Source organism: Bombina bombina, chromosome 5 (genome assembly GCF_027579735.1).
Source record: "Bombina bombina isolate aBomBom1 chromosome 5, aBomBom1.pri, whole genome shotgun sequence".
Lineage (NCBI taxonomy): Eukaryota > Metazoa > Chordata > Amphibia > Anura > Bombinatoridae > Bombina > Bombina bombina.
In genome coordinates this window covers 686,417,716-686,441,243 of record NC_069503.1, presented here as the reverse complement: position 1 = coordinate 686,441,243, position 23,528 = coordinate 686,417,716, and positions in this window count along the sequence as shown.

Below are 23,528 nucleotides of genomic sequence, written 5' to 3'. Positions count from 1 at the left end.
TCCCAGATCACTGTGCGTGTGCGCAGCTCAGCGTGTCAGACTTATTGTACAGTGTTGTATAGTAATCAATCACTGTATGTGGTGCGCAGCTCATTGTGTCAGACTTATTGTATAGTGTTGTATAGTAATTAATCACTGTGTGTGGTGCACAGCTCAGCATGTCAGACTTATTGTACAGTGTTCTATAGTAATCAATCACTATGTTTAGTGCACAGCTCAAATTGTATAGTGTTGTATGTTAACCAATTACTGTGTGTGTGCACAGCTCAGCGTGTCAGACTTATTGTATAGTGTTGTATGGTAATCAATCACTGTGTGTGGTGCACAGCCCAGCGTGTCAGACTTATTCCATAGTATTGTATAGTAATCAATCACTGTGTGTGTGCACAGCTCAGCATGTCAGACTTATTCTATAGTGTTGTATGGTAGTCAATCACTGTGTGTATGTGCACAGCTCAGCGTGTTTGACTTATTGTATATTAATCAATTACTGTGTGTGGTGCACAGCTCAGTGTGTCAGGCTTATTGTATAGTGTTGTGTAGTGATCAATCACTGTGTGTGTGCCCAGATTAGTGTATCAGAGTTATTGTATAGTTGTATGGTAATCACTGTGTGTACATGCACAGCTCAACCTGTCAGACTTATTGTATATTAATCAATCACTGTGTGTGGGCCCAGCTCAGTGTATCAGAGTTATTGTATAGTTGTATGGCAATCACTGTGTGTACATGCACAGCTCAGCGTGTCAGACTTATTGTATATTAATCAATCACTTTGTGTATATGCACAGCTCAGCGTGTCAGACTTATTGTATATTAATCAATCACTGTGTGTGGTGTGGTGTACAGCTCTGCATGTTAGACTTATTGTATAGTCTGAAGAAGGGACAATTATGGTCCCGAAACATAATATTATAAAATCCAAGAACAGTGAGTGCTTAATATGGGACTGGTCATGCGAAATTTATAGAGCAGCCTGGAAGTTGGGACATGTGATGTGAGATTGCACCTTTGGGACAGTGTTTTGGATTTTTTAAATATATCTGTATATATTCATATAGATAAATAGGTATAGATATATATTTTTTCGAAAACATATTCAGAATAATATAGAAATATATATTTAAAAATAAAAAGAACATTTTCTTCTAGTAAAGAACATAGGAATTTCAAGTATTCCAAAGGCACATTTGGCATTAGTGCAGTTTATTGCAGTGCTGGGTTAGCGCGCAAACAATAAACAGAAAAGGATTTATTTAGTACTCCCCATATTAGTCTAAGGGGCCAAATTATCAAAGTGTGAGCAGACATGATTCGCTGTAGCGAATCATGTCCGCCGCACATCGATAAATGCCGAGCGTAGGCTGTCTGCATTTATCATTGCACAAGCATTTCTTGTGAAATGCTTGTGCAATGCTGCCCTCTGCACATCGGCCTCTAGCAGGGGCTGTCAATCAACCCGATCGTATCCGATTGGGCTGATTGCTGTCCGCTGTGCCACGTGCCAGTATATCCCATTTACTGTAGAAGTATGCTGTCTTCTTTAGCAACTTTTTAAATAAAAAGGCAAGGAAAGATATTTTAATTGGCTATATTATTGCCACACCTCCTCAGCTGGATATTATTCAAGTCTTTCCAGTATTAAACAATTCTTCTTAGAGGACAATTTACATATTGCAACAACAGAAAATTATTCATCGAATGTGGGTCAGGAAAATGTTCCTGTCATGAATAGCTAATTTACACTAAGCTTGATATATGAGTTATTCTAGGAAACACATTAATATTAAAAAGAAGAACCTGAGACATAAAACAAAATGTCATTTAATAGTTGTTTACACAGATTACTTCCTTGAGAAAAGAAGGTTAAGTTATTTATGTTAAGTGGAGTTAATAAATCTTGTGATTTAAAGAGTGAAAACATATTTGGTTAAACTCATTAAAATTGAAATTTATCAATTTTCTAATTAATTCACAAAAATCTAATTTATTAGAGTATTCCATGCAAAAACTTCAGATTTCGCTTTTGGGCTCTCTTATTTCAAGCCAAATTTACAAATTGAAGACTTGATCACAATCTTAGGTTTGCTTTCCATGAATAGCCATTTCAGAACTTCTCACGGTATTGTATGTTTTTGCTAGACATGGGCTTCTGTGTTATTCGTTTTACAACAAATGCCGAATATGGCCGCTGGCAGCTGCATTCTGCTCTTTACCAATTCTGATTTCTTTGTATGAAAGTGAAACACACAAAGATCTGTGAAAATTCAGATATTTTCACAGTTGTGTTGGTGTTTTGCAAGAAGAAATACGGCTCAGAAAAGAGCAAACTGTTGGCGGCCATATTTGGCATTTGTTGTAAAACAGATAACACAAATGCACGTCTAGTTTTGAAAATTGCTTCTGCTATTAATACCTGAAGCTCAAAATCTTTACCTCTAGAAAACAACACATAATCCTTATCTGTCTTGTTATTCTCTCAAATGCAAAATCCGAAAAATAAATGCTCAGGAATAACCACAAACAAAATGGCAGTTTCAGTGGTTTAACAATGACATCACCGGCTGTATAGTGATTGATCCCTAGTGTGTAGTGATGCTAATATGTGACATGTATGCAATTAACCTGTTATGCTCCACAGTCTTAAAAGATTGTTTGTTGGAATAATGATTTGCTATTTTTTTAAGTGTAAAAGTGTTTATCATAAAGGTTTTGAATGTAATTGATTGAGTGAATAGGGTTTGCATCTAGCGACTTTGCTTCTCTAGGTAATCAAATAAGGTGGAGGTAATTTCAGTGCATTTTGCTCATTACTTTTAGAAATGTTTTGGTTTATTTCTTAACCCTTTGAGTGCTAAGCACTTTCCCACCTGGGTGCTAAGATTTTTTAAGGTTTTTTTTATTTTTAAATTTTTTGAAAAACATTTTTTTAACTTTTTTTTTTTTCAGACCCCCAATACTTATACTGTTGGAAACGTTAGACGATTACCTTTCCAACAGTGGGTCTTGGGGGTCTGTAGCTGCTTAGATGGCTGAGATACAGGCTTCTAAGCAGCATGCCCCCTGCTCCTATACGTAACATTGTTAAGTATAAATAAAGTTGCGAGGTGACGTCAACACATCATTGCGTGTGACGTCACCGTGCATCACGTGAAGCCCCGGCGATGCCTGTCACTATACAGGCCCGATCGCCGGGGTAGGAGCGGGTGGAAGCCCCCAGATCTCCTTCAAGGTGGGAGAGTGCTAATGACGGCTCTGAGCCATCATTAGCACCAGAGTGGGAAACTTTGTGGCGGCTCAGAGTCGTCATTAGCACTCAAAGTGTTAAAGGAACAGTGTACTGTAAAATGCCCCCTTAATATGTTTACAATAACTTGTTATACCAGCTGCAAAGTTTTAAATATAGGGGAAATTATTCATTTGGGTGTATATTTGTATATGAAATAGCTATCTCTGCTAATTGAAACCACAACCCAATCAAATGGGCCAAGCTTACAGACATCATTAGCTTATCTCTATATTTATGCAAAATTATTCTTCTGTGTCTCTCACTGTATACACAATAAGACCAGTACAATGGAAAGTGTACAATGGAAAATTATTTTAGTATTTCTTTGTCCCACCAGCCACTGGGACTTGATTTCTAACCATTCTTGTTATATAGCAGAGATAACATGCAAAGCTGAGTTTTTCACTGTGCACTGTCAGAAAAAATGTGAAAAAAATGTACCTTTAGGGGTACAACAGCGTGTCAGTGGGGCAGTACCCTCAAAGGTACACCCACTGTACCCTTTAACATGGGTACAAATTGGTTCCCCTTGCAGATTGTACCTTTCAAAGGCAAATATGTACCTTGACTAGATTGGACCTCAGTGCTATGGTACCATAATGTACCCTTAAAAAATGGTGCAAATTTGGCCTTTTTAGGGTACTACTCCAGTGAAAAGCCATTTGTACCTCATGTTGGCAAATTTGTACTCAACACAGCATATAAAAATGCTATTCCATGAAATGTATTATATAACATTCAAATATGCTTTCAATTAATGTCTACTTTTTCAGACAGTATTACAATATCCACACTGCAGTTTTATAAGTTTGGAAAGTGTAGCCAAACAGCAGGTCCTAAGACTGCTAATGGATTTCCTGAAAGAACCAGGATAAAACCACCAGCTACTCAACTTGTTTTATTTCGCTCTGTACTAGACTCTAACAACACGCCATTTAACTTAGGGTGACATGCCACATAAAACATATCTATATAGAAAACATATAGAAAACAACATAATAATAAAAATGTAACTCTAACGAAAAGAAGGGGGATTCAGGGGAGGGATAAACGATAAAACTTACAACCATACATTGAATTGTCACTCTATGCAAAATATATGCAAATGAGTCTATTTCCCCGTACACATTTTGGTGATGAACCTTCTACCAATAGATAGAGCTGTGTTACATATGTCAAGGAACGTTTAACCAATAGATGGCGCTATGGCATGTTACACAATGTCCATGTATGTGACTGGAGAATGGTTACAATTTTATTTTATTTTTTAAAAACAGGTTCTTAAACAGCTCTTGTTTATTTTATAGAGTTTAAAACAAAAACAAAAATTATCTGTAATTTTAGTTAACCCATTTGCTTTATCTTTAAGAGTTATCATCTTGATGCTCTAAATATAAACATTACAATGTTAAGAGCTTGTGTGCTATTTAGAATCACACAGTATCATTAAAGATATGGCGTATTAAGTATTTTTTGTTGCTTTGCCCTCCTCTTGCATATTACCAACAGCCATTGAACATTAATTATTTTTCTGTACAACATGTATGTTGAATTCATTTTGGTGACTGCCAGTTTCGTGTTCAATTAATAATTGAGGTGCACAAATTATACAGACTTGCAGGGTTTGGCAGCCTTGAACCACCCATCCCTCTCAACCTTTTAATTACACAAGTTATTGTACCTTTTTGGGGGGATTAAATGGTACAGACATGGACCCTTTGACTGTTGGAAACATATTTGTACCTTATTTACCACTAAATGGTGCATATTAGTTCCTTAAGGTGTAATTATGATCCATTGAGGGTACAACCACATCAGTTGTACCCTAAGTGTTCACCAGGGATAGGCCCAGACCAAGGCTGTGGCGGACATTTTCCAAAGTGCAGACCTTAGCGAAGGACACCAAGGTACATTTCAAATTAAAAACATCATAATATAGTGCTGGGTGTTATTATACAGATGCAGATACCACTGATCCTATATCTAGCTCTCCGGCTATACCCATGTGCCAGTGTCACTATTGTGTATTTGTATAATACAGGTTGTTATTATACAGATGCAGATACACATCCAATATTTCACTCAGTCTTTATTTATTCAATATCACCCAATATCGCTAGCAGTCTCTTAACAAGCCACTAACTTTATTCACACTACATATTACCCCTTTCTTATTATTCAATCAGAAAGAAAAGATATACTAAGGTTGTGAATCCCAACCTTAGTATATATTTTCTTTTTAATTAAGTAATAGGAAAGGGAAAATATGTAGTATTTAATAATAAACCTCAGGTGCCTGTTAAAGTGCTTTGCATATAAATCTCCAGGGACACAGTGCCAGCTTGCTTCTTGAATCTTCTGTCTCTCTCAGTCTCACTCAGAGTTACTTTCCAGCAACTGAGCGGCATCAAGGAGGAGTCAGGACCTGCATTTATCTGCCCTACTCCTTCCTCCCCAATTAAAAATGGGCAGCGGACGCTACAAGAGCCAGTCACGGACACCAGTGTCCATGCACGGACACCTTGCCTATCCCTGGTGTACACAAACGGACCCCAACCGTACCCTTTTTTCTGACAGTGTGCCATCTACCCTACAATATTGAAGCTGACAGCTTTTCTTTAGCTACTATTCTGAGTCTTAATGGTTCTCTAAGTACAAAGAACAAAGGTTGAAGTGAGCTCTGTAAGGTGAGCAGTGGTCAGGTGGTGCAGATTGTATCCCCCCTGTGAGAGGTCTATAGTGTAGGATAGGGCTTTTACTGTATGATTATTATATAGTGCAGTGCAACGTCTTTATGAGTGATCTAAGCACAACCCTATACAGCACTACTGTGGCTTCCTGTCACATGATTTTTGCAGCAAAAAGTCCTATACTGAGCAATGAAAAGAAACTGTGTCATGCCAGTAAAATGCGTCTTTTAGCAACCACTTAAAGAGACAGTATACACAAATTTTCATATAACTGCATGTAATAGACACTAATATAAAGAATAATATGCACAGATACTGATAGAAAAATCCAGTATAAAACCGTTTAAAAACTTACTTAGAAGCTTCCAGTTTAGCTCTGTTTTAATGGTTACTGGAACACCCACTGCAAGTGGGAAATATCAGACACTCCCCCTCCTCCTCCTTCCTTTGCATATGAAAAGACCCTTTACACAAACAGAAGCAAGCTGGAGTAGGTATACGTCGGTATTCTCTCAGAGGAATGTTATTTAAAAATAAACAAAACTATCCTTTTTAAAAAAAAAAACAAAAAAACTTTATGGGCTATATAAATAGATCATCTACAAAAGATTTATAAAAAGAAAAAACAAGTGTATAATGTCCCTTTAAAAAGGAGGGAGATCTTCCTGTAAAGACCATGGCCCCTAGTAGGGCTATGTCAGTAAGTAATGGACCCTGCACAAATGAAGTTACAAAGGAAATAAAAGGTGAAATCCTGAATAATGCATATTGCAATGATATCTTTTAAGTAAATCACACTGCTTAGTGGAGATTTTTTTATTACAACGATGAAACAGACTGTTTTAATAAAGCTGTGGGTTTGTAGTTTTAATTTGAATGGTTGGTAGTTGAAGGCAGGCATAATGGCCCCACTTTAGCACTTTGCATGGATAAATTCTTAATCCAGCTCACATTAGTGTAGTATTGGCTCTAGACACAACCCACCGCCAATCCTGCCATATATATCTTCATATGAGGAACATTAGTGAGTGGAATATTTGAGGGGGGTCACTACAATAAACTATCCATCACTGGTCACTTATGCAATACAGAGAATTTCTACTATGTACTACAGAGCACATTTTAACTAAAAAAAAAAGACTACAAATGGAGTTTGGCAACATTCTTCTTGATTATAGTTAAAATAAAATGTAGTACTGTGTTAGCAGTGTATTAGAATAAGACATAAACCCTTTTGCAAAAAAATAGGAAAATTGATAGATGCAGATGATATTTTTCATGGCTAACTTTGCAGCATTTCATGACAGCCTTTATCATGTATATACTGAGCGTCCTGAAACATTGCACATTTATTCCCTATTTGTTAGTTGTTAAAATTGTCACATGTACACCATTTTTTGTTGGTTTGTTAGTTTGCCCTTTTTTAAGATATATCTTTCTTTTAAAAAGGTAGGAATTTTTCTTTAGATAGTAATGTATTGGATCCTGAATGTAGCAGTAAGATATGGGCAGTAAGAGATCTTAACATCTATCATGCAATGGCTATCATCACAGCCCTAAACTCAAAGCAATTGCTTATGTACATTTTTGACATTAAAAGGGACGTCATCAAGTTAGGCAATTAAATAAAGTGCCATTCAAAAAGTTATAGGATGAGCACTGAGGAAGAGCCTTTTTACTCCATAAGATTCCTTGCTGAATTGTTGACATTTTTAACTGCCAAATTAATTAAATTGTTTGAATTTCATACTTTGTTAAATGAAGTCTTAAAGGGATAGAAAGGTAAAACATGAATTGTGCATGGGTGCATTTCAGTTTGAAATATAAGCATTTTTGCAATGTACTTCTATTAGCAAAAATGCTTCTAGTAAAAGTTATTACTGTTTTTCTGCGACAAATATCCTGTAAGGGCTTGTGCACCAGTATTCACACACATTGGGGCCTAGTTATCAAGCCGTCAACCTCAAATACGCTGGAATTCCGCAGCGTATTTGTGGCGAGGCTGATTCGCCTTAGTTATCAAAGGCTTCAGACTGGCAAAAGTAGAATTTTGTGATGTAAACTTCGATCCGCCGGATTCCGTCCGACACAGATCGATTCTTACGTCACTCCAGATGTTCCGCACACAAGTGTGGCACAATCTGACTACTTTTGCTAGTTATCAAAAAACTAGCAGGTACGCTCGGCACTTTTACGGCCCAGCGTACCTGGTTTTCAAACCGCCAGCCTGGAGGCGGCGGATCCCATAGGAATCAATGGGAGTCTGACCATAGCGAAAGTACAAGTTCGCTGCTGACAGACATCCCATTGATTTCTATGGGAGCTGTCTACACCTAACACCCTAACACGTACCCCGAGTCTAAACACCACTAATCTGCCCCCCTACACCGCCGCAACTAAATAAAGTTATTACCCCCTAAACCGCCGCTCCCGGAGCCCACAGCAAGCTACTCTATCCCTATTAACCCCTAAAACCACCGCTCCCGGAGCCCACCGCAACTATAATCAATGTCTTAACCCCTAAACCGCCGCTCCCAGAGCCCACCGCCACCTACATTATACCTATTAACCCCTATCCTGCCCCCCCTATACCGCCGCCCTCTGTAATAAAGTTATTAACCCCTATCCTGCCGATCCCGCACCTCGCCGCAAATAAATAGTTTAACCCCTAAACCGCCGCTCCCTGAACCCGCCGCAACCTATCTTAAATTTATTAACCCCTATCCTGCCCCCCCTACACCGTTGCCACCTATAATACAATAAAATTATTAACCCCTAAACCTAAGTCTAACACTAACCCTAACACCCCCCTAACTTAAATATTAATTAAATAAATCTAAATCATATTTATATTATTAACTAAGTTAATCCTATTTAAAACTAAATACTTACCTATAAAATAAACCCTAATATAGCTACAATATAAATAATAATTATATTGTAGCTATCTTAGGATTTATTTTTATTTTACAGGTACCTTTCAATTTATTTTAACTAGGTACAATAGCTATTAAATAGTTATTAACTATTTAATAGCTTACCTAGCTAAAATAAAGAGAAATTTACCTGTAAAATAAAAACTAATCTAAGTTACAATTACACCTAACACTACACTATACTTTAATAAATTATTCCTATTTAAAACTAAATACTTACCTGTAAAATAAACCCTAAGATAGCTACAATGTCATTCATAATTACATTGTAGCTATTTTAGGATTTATATTTATTTTACAGGTAACTTTGTATTTATTTTAGTTAGTTAGAATAGTTATTAAATAGTTATTAACTATTTAATTACTACCTAGCTAAAAGAAATACAAAATTACCTGTAAAATAAATCCTAACCTAAGTTACAATTAAACCTAACACTACACTATCATTAAATTAATTAATTAAACTACCTACAAATAACTACAATTAAATACAATTACATAAACTAACTAAAGTACAAAAAAAAAAAAAAGCTAAGTTACAAAAAAAAAAAAAAAAAGTTACAAACATTTAAAAACATATTACAGCCAATCAGATTGAGCTCGCATTCTATTGGCTGTTCCGATCAGCCAATAGAATGCGAGCTCAATCTGATTGGCTGATTGGCGTAAGCACAATTTTTATCTATATGGCAAGCATGAACTAACACCCTCTAGTTGTGAAAAAAGTCAAAGTGCATTCAGATAAGAAGTGGCCTTCAAGGGCTAAGAAATTAGCATAGTATAGCCTACCTAGGTTTAGCTTCAAATAAGAACCCCAAGAGAAAAAAGCAAAATTGATGATAAAAATAAATTGCAAAGTTCTTTAAAAAAAAAAGCTTATTTTTGACTAGACTGTCCTTTTAATCAGTGCAGGAGCTAATTTATATCTGTCCCTGGTTGGCCATAGAAGAGAACATATGATAAAACAAATAGAAGCTTTTCAAAAGGTACAACCCTGGACTACAAAAAAAAGTAAAATTGCTAGCAAAACTACAGTTTAAAATATTTTACAACATTATTTGAATTTGCAGATCTATTACATTATTATATATAAACTGTCTTAAGTGTTCCTTTAACAAATATGTAAAACACATGGTAGGCTGAGTATTGTTGATACAGTATATATATAAGGCTCATGGAAATAGCTACAACATAATTAAAGGATGATGTCATTAATTAATTGCAGTTCCACCTAGTTAACAATAATTATTTGCAACCACAAAAAGAGCACGTAGCATATGCTGTAGTTATAAAACATGCCAGGCAATTGAGCAAACTACTCTGTCAATCGAAAAATGCACGTAGTGTCAGTGATAATGATGGATCAAGTCAAGGATGAAGCACGCCTCTTCCTCAAGCAAACATAGTAGCCCTTGCTTTTTCACGGAAAACATTTTATGTGTCATGCTCTGAGAGATGAACAAATGCTTAAAAGTGACAACTAATTATCTAAGCAAGGATCGTATTTGAGCAAACTTGATTGGAATTGATACTAATCTAGCATTCTATTGTTTGTTTGCATGCAATCATGGGACTTCCCATTTAATCTTCTTCCATTAGAGACAAACTAAAGGATTTTAAATGCTACTTCTTTTACAAACAGTAATCAAATAAACCAAGGGGCCGCATTATCAAGCTCTGAATGGAGACCACTGCTCCATAACTGGTCCGCCTGCTCTGAGGCCGCGGACAGAAATCAACCCAATCGAATTTGATCGGGTTGATTGACACCCCCTGCTAGCAGCCATTTGGGGGCGGCATTGCACCAGCAGTTCACAAGAACTGCTGATCCAATGATAAATGCCGCCAGTGTATGCTATCGGCATTTATCGATGTGCGGCGGACATGATACACTACATCGTATTATGTCTGCTCGCACATTAATAAATAAGCCCCTAAGTGTTTATTATATTGTCATCTGTGTACAAATTATATATATATATATCCTTATGCAGCTCCGTTTTCTCTCTTGTGTGTTTGCACTGACGTATGGCGGGGGGCCGAGCCTAACTCGTTTCGTAACCAATGGATTACTTCATCAGAGAGACACCTCTGATGAAGTAACCCATTGGTTACGAAACGCGTTAGGCTCGGCCCCCCGCCATACGTCAGTGCAAACACACGAGAGAGAAAACGGAGCTGCATAAGGATTCCGCTGCTGCACAAAATATCGTAGTGTGGCAGTCTGAAAATATCCTTCATTGCTCCTTAGTCTAAATACCACAGGATAGAGCGCATTAGCTGACTACGGTATAGTGATCTAATTTGTGGATTTCACAACCGGTCTGACTACGGCTCTGCTAGAAGTATATTTGTTGTATGCTATATGTTTATTGATACCCTGATAAGGGCAATTTTATGTGAACTTTTTAACCACCATTAAATTTATGATTATCTAATCACGTTGTTAGTGGTGTTTATATGGAATATATGTATATATAAGCACACAGGTCTATCCCCTTATCCCCACATCTCCTTACACTGAGCTGCAATACAGAAAAGGATTTCTGTTACCAGAAGCAACCTGCGGATATCTGAGGACCAGTGGAGGAACAGAGAATTGGAAGCAGAAAGACTACACTAACATTAAGGCATCATATATACCGCATACTGTGAGGTTACACCAGGTGAGCGTGGATATTTCACCTTTTTATTTATCTCTATTTTTTTAACATATTACACGAAGTGTGCCTCTGTGCACCTGTCTTGTCCTATACTTTTCAAATATATATATATATATGTGATAGAGATTGTGAATAAATTAACATGTGGAATATAGTTGACCCTTTGTGTAATCAGTGCAAGGCCGGTGCTTGGATTTTTGGCCAGAGAGGAGAAGACCACATCACCACCCCTCCCCCCAAAAGAAATTATATACCCTGCTATTACTGCTTCTTAAAGGGACAGTAAAGTCCAAATTAAACGTTTTAATGATTCAGATAGGGCATGTAATTTTAATCCCTTCACTACCGGGACCTTCAGAGAAAAACTTGTCCAAAATACTGGAGAATTTTCAGCATTTTTGCTATCACTCAATTTAAACAGAAATAGAGCCTTGTTTTTTTCATTTACCTGTCAAAACTCTATATATAGTTTAAGTAGACAACACAAGCTATTGATCTAGGCCCATTTCTGGTATATTTCATGCCACCATTTCACTGGCAAATGCAATCAAATAAAACATATTTTTTAATTTTTTCACAAACGTTAGGTTTCTCACTGAAATTATTTACATAGTGCTTGTACAATTAGGGCATGAATGGTTGTAAAAGCATCTCTGGGATCACCTTTGTTCAGAAATAGCAGACATATATGGATTTGCCATTGCTTTTCGGTAATTAGAAGGCCACTAATTGCCGCTGTGAAGCACACTTCTATTATTCCCGGGAGTGAAGGGGTTAATAAGGTAACTTTAAAGGTTAATTTTAGCTTTAGTGTAGAGATTACCCTCCTACCTGAGACTTCCCACCCCTTATCCCTCCCAAACAGCTCAATTCCCTACCTTACCCCACTGGTCACCTCCATCTTAAGTACTGGCAGTCTGCCAATAAATAATGTATTAATAATTTCTTTTTATTATTATTATTTTTTTTCTGCAGTGTAGGATCCCCCCTAACTCTCCAACCTACCCCTTCAAACAGTTCTCTAACCCATCCCCCCTCTAACTATTGCTGCCATCTTAGGTACTGGCAGCTGTCTGCCAGTACCTATAAACCCCCCTATTTTTTTCTTTCTGTAGTGTCGTGGTCCCACCCACTCCCCCCTCCCGCGATCACCATTTAGTTATTCCCCCAAACCAAAATACCCCTATTTATGTAGTGTAACTGCCTCATCCCACCCTGTCCCTTTAATTTTTTTTCTGTAACATAGGGCCCTCCCACTCCCTCCCCCTCTGCTGCTGAGCTGCCCACCTGCCACCCACCTCCTGCCCACACCTCCCGCTCTCACCAGCAATGATCATTACAGACGGTGACACACACATTGTCACCATCTGTAACAATGTTGCATCTGCCATCATATGGAACAGGAGCACCGATCGCACTCAGCTTCCATATGCGTCAGATGCCTGGAGCTTCAGGAATCCCAGCTCTCAGCTGTAACTTAACAGCCAAGACTGCTGGAGCTACCTGAAGCTCAGACCTATATATACGTCTTGTGGTATGACAGACAAAGTACCGCAAGACGTATATATACTTTTATTTGGGTGAAGGGGTTAAACAACTTTCAAATTTATTTTTAGCATCATATTTGCTTTGTGCTCTTAGCATTCTTTGTTGAAAGCTAAACCTAGGTAGGCTGATATGCTAATTTCTTTGCACCTAGAGGCTTAGATACAAGGTAATCCCAGAGGTAAAAAGTATATTAAAATAACAGTGTTGGCTATGCAAAACTAGGGAATCATAAATAAAGGGATTATCTATCTTTTAAACAATAACATTTTTGGTGTTTACTGTCCCTTTAACAAAATGCGCTAATGATGTGTTAAGCAGCTATAGATAATTATTTTATCTATAATTATAGAAAAAAATAGATTTCTGTTTTCACATCAAACTCATAACTGTTAATCTGACTTAATATAACTATAAAATCTCTAATGTTTAATTTCTGAAAAACATAACGTACCAAAGTGGTGGCTCTGCACAACATAACAAATCTGTGAAATCTCTGCACAATGAATCAAATATTGGTAACAATATATAAACAAAATGAACCTAGAGGCAGGATGACCATTTTGTCGTTTTCACCATTATACCTAGACTGATACTTGCACATGTAACAGGTAAATTTATCAATCTGCAGCCATACAAGTTCTCAAACAGAGAATCTGTCCACCTGCAATCTCCGCTTGGCAAAATTTAAGACTCCAAGAGCTTGGTTGTTCTTGTGCAACCAATTGCGTGAAAGCAGAGCCTGTCAATCATCACCCCAAACAAGTGAGTTTGAGGTGATTTATCTCTGCCATCTAGGATACAAAGCAAATGCTGCTTCACAAATTTGTGGTTGTAAATTAACTCTTGGGACCCTGAACTGCATGATCTCAGAAGTTGCAAATGCATCTTGATACATTTTTTCACATAAGTAATCATTTGTCAAGCCTTACAATAGATCACATTAACTTGCAATGGAGCACTGGCAAGTTTTGGCCAGGGGACCAGTACAACTTACAATTATTTTAGACAACAGTCACTGTATAGTGTTGATAAAGATAATTTATATTCGAAAAAGCACAACACTCTACACTATGTAATAATGCAAGGCATCTATACACTAGTAAACATGATGCACTGTATAATTAATGCAGAATACCTCTACACAGACAACATATATGCTGTATTATATAATGATATTGAAGGTTCATACACTAAAGAAACAGAACAGGCTGTCCTGTATAATGCGGATCATGCCTATTCACTGATGATAAGCTGCATAATAATGCCAAACATTTATACACTGAAAAGGAACACACTGCAATGTAAACACTTTAAAGTATAGGTATGTATGTATAGTAGACTGATAGTGATAATAGACAGTTGTATAGATCAGTGTTTTTCAACCAGTGTGCCGTGGCACACTAGTGTGCCGTGAGAGATCCTCAGGTGTGCCACGGCAGACTGACAACAGTGTGACATATTTTTTAAACTTTGCTTGTTTTTTACTCCCAGTGCAGGGGTAGTTTGTAGGATTCATGGCATAACAGCACAATACATACAGTATGTGTGTGTTTGTGTGTATGTGTATATATATATATGCTGTATTAGGCTACAATATGTGATTTTTTTTTAAATTTTGGGATGGTGGTGTGCCACAGGATTTTTTAATGTAAAAAAGTGTGCCACGGCAAAAAAAAGGTTAAAAATCACTGGTATAGATCATGCAGTAGAAGATAGTGCACTGATGTCTTGCAGTATATCAAAAGTTGGAGGTTAATCTGAATCTGCCTATCAGATTCAGTAATACCCATTAGGCTGTGGGTGGAGGTTAATGTAGATGCTGTCACCAGCTCCACCAACCTTTATGAAGGCTGCTAACATTGTGCAGAGAGTGCAAGAGCTTTACAGTGAGATATTTCAGTCTGATGCTTCCAGCTGTTCTGTTCTGAACTCTCTGCCTTCCTATGTTTCAAGGGAGTCCACTCCCATTCTATCCATTATACCATCACATTTGCCCCTGCTATGAAGATCCAATTGGGAAACAAAAAAATAATAAATCTTTACTGAATTTATGTGGCCAGAGATAAGGGTTCCAGGTGCCAACAGTGTAAACTTTACTTCATTTTTTCATATAGTTCAGAGAACATATAGTACTAATGGTAAAGGTTAACAAGATACTAACATATCTCATATTATCTCTTTTGAAGGGAAGTTGTATGAAAGTTAATCAACCATAGCTGAAGAAAAGAAATGATATTAATCAAAGCGCTTAGATACCTATTAAACAATCAAATTAGGTAAGTAGCACAGGGATTGACCACACTGGATTAGTCAGCATTTAATGTCCCAGTAAAATATTTAATGAAGGAAAAAACAACACTGCAGTATACATTATTTATTTATCTTGAATGCCTTTTCTGTAAAATGCCCATAATTAGTATGTTTGTTCCACTTCCTCCCAGAAGGGATTGACTACATTATACTTATGTATGGGGAAATCTACCTAAGCCTGCAACATTCTTTACCATAATTAGCTCAGTTTACAAACTAATATACATGTCTCTTAAAGGGACATGACACCCAAACTTTTTCTTTTATGATTCATATAGGGTATGCAATGTCAAACAACTTTACAATGTATTTATATTATTCAATTTGCTTTGTTTTTGTTGGTATCCTTTGATGAGAATCATACCTAGGTAGGCTTAGGAGCGGCAATGTATTACTGGGAGCAGTTCCTGTGAGTGGCAAGATGTCTCCTATACAAAGTAATTGAGCTCGCTGGAAAGGGAAACTTCCCTGTGTAGGGGGAATTTAGCAGTGAGCAGGGGGCACATTTTAAAAACAAAATAAACACATTGCGCTGATTTCTGCATATGGTATCTTACAATCGCCTCTATTTTCATATGCATGTGTTTTTCTGTTAGAGTATTAAGTATTTTGTCACAACCTCACCACCTTTTAGTTTGCGAGAAAAAACAGTGAGATCTGTAGGGAAGAAATGTTTAGATAATTGCACTTGGTTTTGAGAGAAAATTTCATACACGCCTATGGAACACTTATGTTCAACCCATTTTACGATAAAACAACAATTAAGCTTTGTAATTTCTACTTATAAGTACAAATTTATATATGTTTTTTGCACATCCAGGGTTCTTAAATTATGATTTACATTGTGCATATTTAATACGATTTAATCCTGTGAAATTTACATACAAATTCAACATTTTTGATAAAATACGATTTTCGGGGAAAATTTTGTTTAAATTTTTGATGCACCTTAACAAAAAAAAAAAATCCTGTGTATTTATGTGTGAATGGGTCAATTATTTGACCCATGTATGATTTGATTTTTATATCAATGAATAAGGGCTAGATCACAAGTGGCGCTCTAATGTTAGCGCACAATTTGAAATACCGTGCCCCCACTAACTTGCACTCATATTAAAGTATAAAATAATTGTGATTGCACAACAACTAAATTTGCACTTGTCAGGTTAGCGCAACTGAAGTCCTCGCGTAAAGGGTTAGGGCTAAATTAAGTTGCACCAAACACAACATAAATACATTAAAATAAAGTGTTAGACTTATATATACACTAATAAAATATTAATATAAATATTTTTTTAAAACGTTATAAGGGTTAAAAGGTATATTATATATGACAAGGTATTTGAATGGAAATGTTTATAATGTGTATATATACATGTATTGTATACACATGTGTATGTATGTATATATACACATAAGTTTATATGTGTATACATGTGTATTTCTGTTTATATGTGTATATATGTAAATATATACATATACACACATAAAAAAAAATATATATATATATATATATATATATATATATCAGCCAAAGAAAGATGCACTCACATACATACATATGTATTCATACTTTGGAGCCCTTTCCACTCAAATACATGAAAACATGCCATGTTTTTCACATAGGGGATATATAGAACATATATATTTAATATATATATTAAAATAAATAGAACATTTTATCCTATGCGAAGAGCATTGGAATGTAAAATATTCATAACTACCTTCGGGTTATCAACGTTGGTAAAATACTTGTTGGGTTAGCTTGCGAGTGATAAGTGTCATGTTTTTTTCCAGCTTGCATTAAAGTCTATGGGGAGAAGAAGTTAGTGCAGTCTCAGTATCTGATGTCCTGAAGTTAGCGGATGTCAATCGAGCCTAAGATCACAGTGCACTTTTGAGGCGTCGATAGAAGCCAGTAGCCATTTATAGACTTATATTCATATTATACAATCATATTCTTATAGGTTCACAGTACATAGGTTGTATTATTAGCCTGCTATCCGATAGTTATTGTGAAACAGGTATAGCTAAACCTAATCTATAAAATTACCTGTATCTGAAAACCTAGTATCCTCACTGCTATTGCAAACAAAGGGGTTAATTGCATTGGGGGGTTTGGGGTGCATGGCTGTTTAGGGGGCATGAGTGAGATTTGAGAATGAGTTTAAGGATTTTGGATCATGGTGCTTAAGGGGTGAATTGTTTTAAGGAGCTATTGCACTGGGGGTCTCAAGTTTAATGACTCTGTTTTAGTGCACTGCAGAGAATTCAGACTTCATTCTTTTACCTAGTGATTTATAAATTCACCCACCAATAAACAAGTGCTGTCCAGGGTCTGAACCAAAAAATAGCTTAGATGCCTTCTTTTTCAAATAAAGATAGCAAGAGAACAAAGAAAATTGATAATAGGAGTAAATTAGAAAGTTGCTTAAAATTGCATGTTCTATCTTAATCACAAAAGAAAAAAATTGGGTTCAGTGTCCCTTTAAGGAACGCACCAGGATCCGTGGAGATGCCATTTGTGGGCCCCCCTACTTGCTGGTCCCTCGGCCCAGGTCCTATTTGCCTGACTGATCAGCCCGCTTCTGCTGCTTACTATATATATATATATATATATATATATATATATAACTATCGGGCCCTGGACATGTCCAGCTCAAATTAACCGGGCCTTGAGGTCACTTTGGTTGAGAACCACTGGTCTAGACAACTAGGTGGAATCTGCAGTAATATCAGCATATTAGATGGGCTTGCAGCTGACATGCCTCTGGGCTTTTCTCTCTGTTTTACACAGATTTATCTGGATCCATCAGTTTTCATGCAAATGTAGGTGATTTGTATTTTCCCAACTTACCTGGACATATGGAAAAGTCTCATAAATATAACGAACCAGATCCTAATACATACGTTGTTTGCACCTAAGTCATTGTTCAGATTGCACTTTTACCGTAATTAAAATGATATAATTGTAGGACTTTTAGGTTGAAATAGAGGCTCACAACCAACACAAATTGTATTTAGTTTCTTACGGCTAGATTTAGAGTTTTGTCGGTAACGACCCGCGTAGCTAACGCTGGCTTTTTTTCCCCTGCACCTTTTAAATACTGCTGGTATTTAGAGTTCACAGAAGGGCTGCGTTAGGCTCCAAAAGGGAGCGTATAGCATATTTACCGCCACTGCAACTCTCAATACCAGTGGTGCTTACGGATGCGGCCAGCTTCAAAAACGTGCTCGTGCACGATTCCTCCATAGGAAACAATGGGGCAGTTTGAGCTGAAAAAAAACCTAACACCTGAAAAAAAGCAGTGTTCAGCTCCTAACGCAGCCCCATTGTTTCCTATGGGGAAACACCTAACACCCTAACATGAACCCCGAGTCTAAACACCCCTAACCTTACACTTATTAACCTCTAATCTGCCGCCCCCGCTATCGCTGACACCTGCATATTTTTTGTAACCCCTGATCTGCCGCTCCGTACACCGCCGCAACCTACATTATCCCTATGTACCCCTAATCTGCTGCCCCAACTCCGCCGACCCCTATATTATATTTATTAACCCCTAATCTGCCGCCCCCAACGTCGCCTCCACCTACCTACAATTATTAACCCCTAATCTGCCGACCGGACCTCACCGCTACTTTAATAAATGTATTAACCCCTAAAGCTAAGTCTAACCCTAACACTAACACCCCCCTAAGTTAAATATAATTTAAATCTAACTAAATAAATTAACTCTTATTAAATAAATTATTCCCATTTAAAGCTAAATACTTACCTGTAAAATAAATCCTAATATAGCTACAATATAAATTATAATTATATTGTAGCTATTTTAGGATTAATATTTATTTTACAGGCAACTTTGTATTTATTTTAACCAGGTACAATAGCTATTAAATAGTTAATAACTGTTTAATAGCTACCTAGTTAAAATAATTAAAAAATTACCTGTAAAATAAATCCTAACCTAAGTTACAATTAAACCTAACACTACACTATCAATAAATTAATTAAATACAATACCTACAGATAAATACAATTAAATAAACTAACTAAAGTACAAAAAATAAAAAAGAACTAAGTTTCAAAAAATAAAAAAATATTTACAAACATTATAAAAATATTACAACAATTTTAAGCTAATTACACCTACTCTAAGACCACTAATAAAATAACAAAGCCCCCAAAAATAAAAAAATGCCCTACCCTATTCTAAAATACAAATAGAAAAGCTCTTTTACCTTACTAGCCCTTAAAAGGGCCTTTTGCGGGGCATGCCCCAAAGAATTCAGCTCTTTTGCCTGTAAAAAAAACCATACAATACCCCCCCCAACATTACAACCCACCACCCACATTCCCCTAATCTAACCCAAACCCCCCTTAAATAAACCTAACACTAAGCCCCTGAAGATCTTCCTACCTTATCTTCACCACGCCGGGTATCACAGATCAGTCCAGGCTCCGAAGTCTCCATCCAAGCCCAAGCGGGGGCTGAAGACGTCCATCCTCCGGCTGAAGTCTTGATCCAAGCGGCGGCTGAAGAGGTCCATCATCGGGCAGAAGTCTTCATCCTATCTGGGCAGAAGAGGAGATCCAGACCGGTAGACATCTTCATCCAAGCGGCATCTTCTATCTTCTTCCATCCGATGACGAGCGGCTCCATCTTCAAGACCTCCGGTACGGATCCATCCTCTTCTTCCGATGTCCTAACAAAGAATGAAGGTTCCTTTAAGGGACGTCATCCAAGATGGCTTCCCTCGAATTCCGATTCGCTGATAGGATTCTATCAGCCAATCGGAATTAAGGTAGGAAAATTCTGATTGGCTGATGGAATCAGCCAATCAGATTCAAGTTCAATCCGATTGGCTGATCCAATCAGCCAATCAGATTGAGCTCGCATTCTATTGGCTGATCGGAACAGCCAATAGAATGCAAGCTCAATCTGATTGGCTGATTGGATCAGCCAATCGGATTGAACTTGAATCTGATTGGCTGATTCCATCAGCCAATCAGAATTTTCCTACCTTAATTCCGATTGGCTGATAGAATCATATCAGCCAATCGGAATTCGAGGTTCCTTAAAGGAACCTTCATTCTGTGTTAGGACGTCAGAAGAAGAGGATGGATCCGCGCCGGAGGTCTTGAAGATGGAGCCGCTCGTCGTCGGATGGAAGAAGATAGAAGATGCCGCTTGGATGAAGATGTCTACCGGTCCGGATCTCCTCTTCTGCCCGGATAGGATGAAGACTTCTGCCCGATGATGGACCTCTTCAACCGCCGCTTGGATCAAGACTTCAGCCGGAGGATGGACGTCTTCAACCCCCGCTTGGGCTTGGATGAAGACTTCGGAGCCTGGACTGATCGGTGATACCCGGCATGGGGAAGATAAGGTAGAAAGATATTCAGGGGCTTAGTGTTAGGTTTACTTAAGGGGGGTTTGGGTTAGATTAGGGGTATGTTAATTTATTTTGTTAGATTTAAATTATATTTAACTTAGGGGGGTGTTAGTGTTAGGGTTAGACTTAGCTTTAGGGGTTAATACATTTATTATAGTGTTGGCGAGGTCCGGTCGGCAGATTAGGGGTTAATACTTGAAGTTAGGTGTCGGTGATGTTAGGGAGGGCAGATTAGGGGTTAATATTATTTATTATAGGGTTTTTGAGGCGGGAGTGAGGCGGATTAGGGGTTAATAACTTTATTATAGTAGCGGTGAGGTCCGGTCTGCAGATTAGGGGTTAATAAGTGTAGGTAGGTGGCGGCGACGTTTGGGGTGGCAGATTAGGGGTTAATAAATATAATATAGGGGTCGGCGGTGTTAGGGGCAGCAGATTAGTGGTACATAGGGATAACGTAGGTGGCGGCGGTGTGCGGTCGGCAGATTAGGGGTTAAAAAATGTTAATAGAGTGGTGACGATGTGGGGGGACCTCGGTTTAGGGGTACATAGGTAGTTTATGGGTGTAAGTGTACTTTAGAGCACAGTAGTTAAGAGCTTTATGAACCGGCGTTAGCCCAGAAAGCTCTTAACTCCTGGCTTTTTGCTGCGGCTGGAGTTTTGTTGTTAGAGTTCTAACGCTCACTTCAGCCAAGACTCTAAATACCGGCATTAGGAAGATCCCATTGAAAAGATAGGATACGCAATTGACGTAAGGGGATCTGCGGTATGGAAAAGTTGCGGCTGCAAAGTGAGCGTTAGACCCTTTCCTGACTGACTCTAAATTCCAGCGGTAGCCCAAAACCAGCGTTAGGAGCCCCTAACGCTGGTTTTGACGGCTAACGCCAAACTCTAAATCTAGCCGATACTTTTTTAATGTAAAATCACAAGAACTGCTATTTTTAAAACAGTTTCCAGTGTTAAAGTTTATATCATTGCTCCCTTAAGAGACAGTATAGTCAAAATTAAACTTTCATGATTCAGAAAGGGCATGTAATTTTAAACAACTTTCCAATTTACTTTTATCATCAAATTTGCTTTGTTCTCTTAGTATTCTTTGTTGAAGGCTAAACCTAAGTAAGATCATATGCTAATTTCTAAGCCTCTTATCTCAATGCATTTTTGACAGTTTTTCACTGCTTGAAGTGCTAGTTCACGTGTGCCATATATAACATTGTGCTCACCCTTGTGGAGTGACCTATGAGTCAGCATAGGTCATGATTGGCTAAAATGCAAGTCTGTCAAAAGAAATGAAACAAGGGGGAAGTCTACAGAGGCTTAGATACAAGATAATCACACATATGAACCACCGTCTTTGAAATTTTAGGATAGAAGCAACCTGGGGCGCGATCCGATATAGATCACAGTTTGCGGCGCAAGCGAGGGAACCGGCGTCGCCCGCAGTTTCAGCTCGCAACTCGAGCTATCCCATATAAGTCGCCGTCAGATGCTAACGTGCCGTAAGTCTGACAAACCAGCGATGTCCAGAAATCTGCGCAAGTACAAATTTCTGGCGTCGCCAGTGACTTGCGGCATGTTAGAAACTGCCGGCGCCTATAAAACCTGACTAAAGTCTAAAACACCCGCACTGTCTAACACGCCTCCCTAACATAGCCCGACAAGTCTAACACGCCTCCCTAACATAGCCCGACACGTCTAACCCTCTATCCGCTATCCCCCCTCACTATCCTAACAATAAAAAAGCTATTAACCCCTAAACCGCCGCAACCTAATAAAGTTATTAACCCCTAAACCGCCGCTCCCGTACCCCGCCGCCAGCTATATTATATCTATAACCCCCTAAAGTGAGCCCCTAACACCGCCGCCATCTATATTAAAATTATTAACCCCTAATGTAAGCCCCTTACACCGCCGCCATCTCTATTAAAATGATTAACCCCTAATTTAATCTACCTACCCCGCCGCCAGCTATATTATCTATATTAACCCTAAGTATATTATAGTTAATATAGGTATTACATTATATATATTAACTATATTAACCCTAATTATATGAGGGTTAATATAGTTAATATAGTTACTATAGTATTTATATTAACTATATTAACTCTATCTAACCCTAACACCCCTAACTAAATTTATATTAAATTAATCTAATTCATTTATAAACTAAAATATTCCTATTTAAATCTAAATACTTACCTATAAAATAAACCCTAAGATAGCTACAATATAATTAATAATTACATTGTAGCTATGTTAGGGTTAATATTTATTTTACAGGTAAATTGTTAATTATTTTAACTAGGTATAATAGCTATTAAATAGTTATTAACTATTTAATATCTACCTAGTTAAAATAATTACCCAATTACCTGTAAAATAAATCCTAACCTAAGTTACAAATACACCTACACTATCAATAAATTTAATAAACTACAAACATCTATCTAAAAATACAATTAAATTAACTAAACTAAATTACAAAAAAAACAAACATTAAATTACAAAAAATAAAAAAAAGATTACAAGATTTTTAAGCTAATTACACCTATTCTAAGCCCCCTAATAAAATAATAAACCCCCAAAATAAAAAAAATTCCCTGCCCTATTCTAAATTAAAAAAATTTCAAAGCTCTTTACCTTACCAGCCCTTAAAAGGGCCTTTGGTGGGGCATGCCCCAAAGAATTCAGC